The sequence below is a fragment of the Molossus molossus genome, unplaced genomic scaffold (assembly GCF_014108415.1).
Source record: "Molossus molossus isolate mMolMol1 unplaced genomic scaffold, mMolMol1.p scaffold_m16_p_11, whole genome shotgun sequence".
NCBI classification, from domain to species: Eukaryota; Metazoa; Chordata; class Mammalia; order Chiroptera; family Molossidae; genus Molossus; species Molossus molossus.
This window is the reverse complement of record NW_023425346.1, coordinates 47,541,925-47,549,664: the sequence shown is the minus strand read 5'-3', so window position 1 is coordinate 47,549,664 and position 7,740 is coordinate 47,541,925. Positions and strand designations below refer to the sequence as shown.

The window sequence follows — 7,740 nt, the reverse complement described above, 5'->3', positions numbered from 1 at the left end:
ACAAAGAGAGAATCTTAAAAGCAGCAAGAGAAAAGCAGTTAGTTACCTACAAGGGAGTTCCCATTAGGCTGTCAGCTGATTTCTCAAAAGAAACTTTGCAGGCCAGAAGGGAGTGGCAAGAAATATTCAGAGTGATGAAAACCAAGAACCTACAACCAAGATTACTCTATCCTGCAAGGCTGCCATTTAGAATTGATGGCCATATAAAGACTTTCCCAGACAAGAAAAAGTTAAAGGAGTTCATCACCACCAAACTGTTATTATATGAAATGATGAAGGGTCTTTTTGAAGAAAAAGATAAAATATATGAACAAACAAAATGGCAATGAATACATATCTATCAACAATGGAATCTACAAACAAAATGAACAGGTAGAACAGAAACATTCTCATAGATACAGAGAACATTTTGTTGGTTGCCAGATGGGAGGGGGGGTTGGGGGAATGGGTGAAAAAGGTGAAGGGATTAAGAAGTACAAATTCATTGCTAGAATGACAAACTTCAAAGGGAAAGGGGTTGGGGGGTAGGAAGAAATAAACCAAAAAACTTATATGCATTAGCAATGGACACAGACAATAGTGTGGGAAAAGGCAGGAGGGGGGCGGGAGTGGGGAGGAGGGGGTCAATGGGGGAAAAATGAGGAACATCTGTAATACATTCTACATTCATCAATAAAAATTTAAAAAATAAAATAAAATAAAATAATGGTCTTTATGATATGTGAATTATATCTCAATAAAGCTGCTATTTTTATTAATTAATTTTTTTTTTTTTAAGACTCAATTCTAAGGTAAACTATGGACTTTGAATGATTAGGATATGTGAATATAAGTTCATCCTGGGTTAAAAAAAAAAAAAAAGTACCATTCTGGTGAGTGATGTTGATAATGGGGAAGGCTATGCATGTGTGGGATGGGGGTATATAAGAAATCTCTGTACCTTCATCGCAATTTGATTGTAGACTTAAAACTGCTCTAAAAAGAAATGTTTTAAAAATATAAAAGTTTTTAGATGACTTTCTAAAGACATTTGACTTATTTTGACACCAGGTGGCAGTAGACATAACATTTATGAAAAATGAATGAGAGAGGAAACTGATTTTGAACTAGACATATTCAAATTAATAGTATATACAGAATGCCCACTGCCCGCACTGTGCTAGAATTTGTAATGGAGTACCTCGGAAGGAAACAGCCATAATCCAGTGAAGTAATGGTAAATTCATATTTGAGTCTAAAGCTTCTATTTAATTGTCTCGTTGGATTATTTTTCTCCCAAAACTGGCCATTACAGAGAAAATATAAATCCGTGTTGCTCACAAACAACAATTCCCTGGTAAAAAAACAAAAAAACATGTTTCAATGGAAAAATATTCTATTTCAATTTTACTTAGAAAATTGCAGATATTCATATAAAAGAAATAAATCTAAAAAATTAGAGAAAAGAAAGGAACTTAAAATTAATTTAGCACAGACCTTCCAATTTACGGAGGAGAAAACGAAAATACACAGAGATTAGAATAGACGCCCACAGAAAGACAGAGTAGTTGTTGATATAGTAGTCACTATACTCTTCTCACAATACTGTGAGGAGATTGAACTTCTCTAACATGTTTAATTTGGGTCAACAGGTTGATTTGTGACAAGTGAACTATTGAGAGTTTTACATACTTTATGTTTATTTTGTTCTTCTACACTTGTCAAGTTTAATTTTTGATTTATAATTATAACGTAGCCTGCCTAATATTTTCTAAATACGTGTATTGGCTTCATTAGTCATAGAATGGCCACTTCCCTCTAAAGGTACTTAATTAAGCACACATGTGCTGGAGCCTGACTAATTAAAATATAGAGTGAGTTTATGGGCTCTTCCACGTATTAGCTATGGGGCCTTGCGTAAGTTGTTGAATCCTTCATATTTTAGTTTACTTACCTGCAAAAATGGGATAATAATATTACCTACCTGCAAGAGTTGTTGTTTGGATTAAATAAGTTAAACAAGTAAAATTTTAGAAAGAATACCTGGTACATATTAAAATTTCAACAGGTGTAATCATTAATCTCACTGCCAAGAACCAAAGTAATTTCAAGAATTTAACCTAATGACTTTTCTGAATTTTTTATAAAAACATACTGACCAGCCCCGCCAGTGTGGCCCAGTGGTTGAGCATCCACCCATGAACCAAGAGGTCATCGCTTCGATTCCTGTTCAGGTCACATGCCCAGATTTCAGGCTCAATCCCCAGTACGAGGCATGCAGGAGGCGGCCAATCCATGTTTCTCCTCCCCTCTTCTTTCCTCTCTCTCTAATAATCAATATTTATTTTATTTTTTTAAAATATAGTATTATTTACCATTCAACCTGTTTTCGCTACATTTCACTTGATAATGCATTCTCAGAATATCAACATGGTTTTTGGAATAGTTAGGTAATTCAGACATTGCTAAAACAGGCCTCAAATTTAAAATTTACCATCTTATTCATCACTATACAAATACATTCTGTTTTTTAAAAATCTGACTTTTTTCTTTTGGGATTTTTTTCTCACTGTTACAAAACTTTGAGTCTATTGAATTGCTTAAAACACAAGATACAACAATTTTAATTTTTGAAACAATACAATGGTGGTAATCTGATCATTCAAAAATCTGGGGTTTTAAAAATAAACCTTGCCCTGGCCAGTTTGGCTCAGCTGTAGAGCGTCGGCCCACGGACCAATGAGTCGCGGGTTCAATTCTGGCCAAGGGCACATACCTTGATTTCAGTTTGTCCCTGGCCCTGATTGGGTTGTGTGGGAGGCAAGAAGTTGATGTGTCCCCCTCATGTCAATGTCTCTCTCTCTCTCTCTCTCTCTCTCTCTCTCTCTCTCTCTCCCTCTTCTCCCACTCTATCTGAAGATAAATAGAAAAAAAAAATCTTTAGGTGAGGATTAAATAAATAAATAAATAATAAACCTTAACTGATTATTAATTACATGATAAAAAGTTACAGTTTGAAAGTCCTTAAAACACAAGCTTAGTAGTTAGAATGTGGGGATCTATACATAGAAAACAACTCCTTACATATTCATCTAAGACCCTTTGCACTCTGGGCCTCTGCAGATGTCCCCAGCCTTTTCCCTCTCTTAGGTCTCTCTAAAGCCTTCAGACTTTTGATCCATAAACAGGAAATATTTATCCCATTATTTTCTTCTTCTTTTTTCTATTAATTTATTTTTGTTACAGATGTTTTTTTTTGCCCATTGACACCCTCCTTCAGATCTCACACCAGCCCCCCAACCCCTACCCACACTGTTGTCTATGTCCATTGGTTATGCACATATGCAAATAAGTTCTTTGGTTTATATCTTCCCTCTCTCTTATATCTTCTGAGGTTTGTCAGTCTGCACCCTACTTCTATGTCTCTGGGTCTATTTTGTTCATCAGCTTATTTTGTTCATTATATTCCACAAATAAGTGAGATCATGTTGTATTTGTCTTTCTCTGATTGTTTTGTTGTTGTTGTTGTTGTTGTTTATTTTGCTTAGCATAATACTCTCCAGGTCCTTCCATGTCATCTCAAAGGATAAGAGATCTTTCTTTCTTACAGCTGCATAGTACTCCATTGTGTACATGTACTACCACTTTTTTATCCATTCGTCTACTGATGGACATTCGGGCTATTTCCAGATCTTAGCTATTGTAAATAGTGCTGCCTAAAAATGGGGGTACATATATTCTTTCTGATTGGTATTTCAGGCTTCTTATGGTATATTCCTAGAAGTGGGATCACTGGATCAAATGGCAATTTAATTTTTAATTTTTTGAGGTAAGACCATATTGTTTTCCATAGTGGCTGCACCAGTCTGCATTCCCACCAGCAGTGTACTAGAGTCCCCTTTTCTCCACACCCTTGCCAGCACTTGTTGTTTAATGATTTGTTGATGGCAGGTGTGAGGTGATACTTCCTAGTTGTTTTAATTTGCATCTCTTTGATGATGAGTGACTGCGAGCATTTTTTTATATGTCTCTTGGCCATTTGTATGTCCTGTTTGGAGAGGTGTCTCTTTAGGTCCTCTGCCCATTTTTTAATTGTGTTCTTTGTCTTCCTTTTGTTGTGTTGTATGAGTACTCTATATATTTTGGAAATTAACCCCTTATCTGATGTATTGTTGGCAATTATGTTCTCCCATATGGTGGGTTTCCTGCCCATTTTGATGCTTGTGTCTTTTGTTGTGCAGAAGTTTTTTAGTTTGATGTAGTCCTATTTATTAATTTTTTCCTTTGTTTCTCTTGCCTTAGGCATTGTATCAGTGAAAATTATGCTGTGTGTGATGTCAGAAATTTTGTTGCCTACAATTTCCTCTATGATTTTTATGGATTCACGAGTCACATTTAAGTCTTTTATCCATTTTGAGTTTATTCTTGTGTATGGTGTAAGTTGGTGGTCTAGTTTCATTTTTTTGCATATAGCTGTCCAATTTTCCCAGCACCAATTATTGAAAAGGCTGTCTTCATTCCATTGTGTGCTCTTGCCACCTTTGTCAAATATTAATTGAGCATGATATCTTGGGTCAATTTCTGGGTTCCCTGTTCTGTTCCATTGATCTATATGCCCGTTCTTGTGCCAGTACCAGGCTGTTTTGATTACAATGGCTTTGTAGTATAACCTGATATCCGATATTGTGAGATCTCTCCTACTTTGTTCTTCTTTTTCAAGATTTCTGTGGCTATTTGGGGTCTTTTTTGGTTCCATATAAACTTTTTGAGATTGCAATGAATCTGTAGATTGCTTTGGATAATATGGACATTTTAATATTGTTAATTGTTCCAATCCATGAACAAGGTATATGCTTCCACTTTTTTGTATCTTCCTCTATCCCTATTTTGAATGTCCTGTAGTTTTCTGCAAACAGGTTTTTTACTCCTTTGGTTAAGTTTATTCCTAGGTATCTTAATTTTTTTGCTGCAATGGTAAAAGGGATTTTTTTTTTTTTTTTAGTTTCTTTTTCATTGATTTCATTATTGGTGCATATAATGCCATCAATTTCTTGATGTTAATTTTGTATCCTGATACTTTGTCAAATTCATTTATTAAATCTAGTAGATTTTTGATGGAGTCTTTAGGGTTTTTTATGTACAATATCATGTCATTTGCAAATAATGACAGTTTCACTTCCTGCTTTTCAATTCAGATCTCTTTTATTTTTTTCTTCATGTCTAATTGCTGAGGTTAAGACTTCCAGAATTATGTTAAATAAAATAGGTATCCTGTCTTGTTCCTGTTCTTAAGGGAAATACTTTGGTTTTTGCCCACTGAGCACAATGTTGGCTGTAGGTTTTTCATATATGGCCTTTATTATGTTGAGACATGGTCCCTTTATTCCCACATTGCTGAGCATTTGTATCAGAAATGGGTGCTAAATTTTGTCAAATGCTTTTTCAGTGTCTATTGATATTATAATCATATGATTTTTATCTTTTATTTTGTTTATGTGGTGTATCACATTTATTGACTTGTGAATATTGTACCAGCCTTGCATCCTTGGGATGAATCCTACTTGATCATGGTGAATAATTTTTTTAATGTATTGTTGGATGTGATTTGCTAATATTTTTTAAGTCTTTTGGCATCTATGTTCATCAGGGATACTGGCCTGTAGTTTTCTTTCTTTCTAGTGTATTTATCTGGTTTTGGAAATAGAATTATGCTGGCCTCATAAAATGGGTTTGGAAGTCTTTCTTCTTCTTGAATTTTTTGGAATAGTTTGAGGAGAATTGGTGTTAGTTCTTCTTTGAATGTTCATTGAAACTCCTCTGTGAAGCCTTCCAGACCTGAGCTTTTGTTTGCTGGGAGTTTCTTGATTACATCTTAAATTTCCATAGTTGTTATTGGTTTGTTCAAGTTTTCTGTCTCTCCCCTGTTTAGTTTTGGGAGACTGTGTGATTCTAGAAATTTATCCATTTCACCTAGATTGTCCAATTTATTGGTGTATAAATGTTCATAGTATTTTGTAGCAATCCTTTGTTTTTCTGTGTGTTTCTTGGTGAGTTTGTCTAAGGGTCCATCAATCTTGTTTATTTTTCAAAGAACCAGTTCTTTGTTTCATTGATCTTTTGAATTATTTTTTGTTTGTTTATTTCTATGTCATTTATTTCTGCTGTGACCTTTACTATTTCTTTCCTTCTACTTGCTCTGAAATTGTCTTTTTGTTTACTGTGTAATTCTTTAAATTGTAGGGTTAGAAATTCAATTAGAAATTTTTCTTGTTTCTTGAGGTAGGCCTGTAGTGCTATAAAATTCCCTCTCAGGACTGCTTTGGCTGCGTCCCATAGATTTTGTGTTGTTATGTGTTCATTTTCATTGGTTTCCAGGAAGTTTTTAATTTCTTCCTCGATCTCCTTGGTAACCCATTCATTGTTTAATAACATGCTATTTAGCCTCCATGTGTTTGAATGGTTTTGCGTGTTTGTTTTCTAGTTTCAAGCCATTGTGATCTAAGAAGATGCTTGATATGATTTCAATCTTCTTGAACATGTAGAGAGTTAGTTTGTATCCTAATATGTGGTCTATCTTTGAAAATGTCCCATGTGCACTTGAGAAGAATGTGAATTCTGCAGTTTTGGGGTGTAATTCTCTGTAGATATCTATTAAATCCATTTGATCTAGTGTATCATTTAGAGTCTCTGTTTCCTTGTTAATTTTTTGTCTAGAGGATCTATCCAGTGATGTCAGAAGGGTGTTGAAATCCCTTGTTATGATTGCATTGCTGTTGATTTCTCCTTTGAAGTCCTCCAGAAGTTTTAAAAATGCGGAAGCTTCACTATTTGCATTAGGGGCCATGCTAATCTTCTCTGTATCGTTCCAATTTTAGTACATGTGCTACACATTATTTTCTTCTTGATCAAATGTTCTATCTCCATTTTTGCTTTAACATCTACTACTTTGACAAAACTTAGTTATTACCACACCCTAGACTATACATTCAAATTTGGCAATACTCTATTTCTGACAGCAATCAAAAGAACCACACACACACAAAAAAAAAACCCTATATTTCTAAACCATATTTCATGCCAAATAATGGAAGTTTCAATTTAGTAAAGACACTGGAGATAATACATTTAAACAGCTGTTATCTCCTTTACAGTAGCAGCTTGGGAAGTTACATCTTGATTTCATTAGTGATAATTGCTGAAATGTTTTTAAATTTCTCTTTTGGAACTATCTTCAGGACCAGATTTCTATATCTTTAATGGAAGAAAATTTCTGATCGTTGGAGTTAACTTAATCAATATAGTATAAATGTAATATGTTAGGTAAATGTAATATATTAAAATACTAATTATAAAGTTAAGAATAATCACAGCTTCTAGTGAATTATTATAACTGTAAAACAGTTAAAATGATAGCAATCAATTCATTAAAACAGGTGTACATGAAGTGTGGGATTACAGGGGTCATTAGTTTTCTATTTTGATTATGTATTAATTCCTTAAATAGTCTTCCAGTTGAGTATTGCATTTATATACAGTGGACTTTCATTTCTGATATTGTATTTTTCATATCTAAAAGTTATATTTTGGTTTTTATATCTTCTGTTTCTCTCTTCATCATGTTCAGGTTTTTCTCTACTTCAACATACAGAGCATACTGAAAACATGGACTTTTATGCCCTAATCTGTTAATCCCATCATCTTTGCCTTGTCTTTGTCTGTTCCTGTTGACTGACTTTTCTACTGGCTATAACTCACATTTTC

General features: G+C 34.1%; 1 pseudogene; it reads right to left on the bottom strand.

The window, feature by feature from the left end:
* Positions 1-6,784: 6,784 nt before the first annotated feature.
* LOC118625903 lies at positions 6,785-6,868 on the bottom strand (annotated as a pseudogene).
* Between the last annotated feature and the right edge of the window lie 872 nt (positions 6,869-7,740).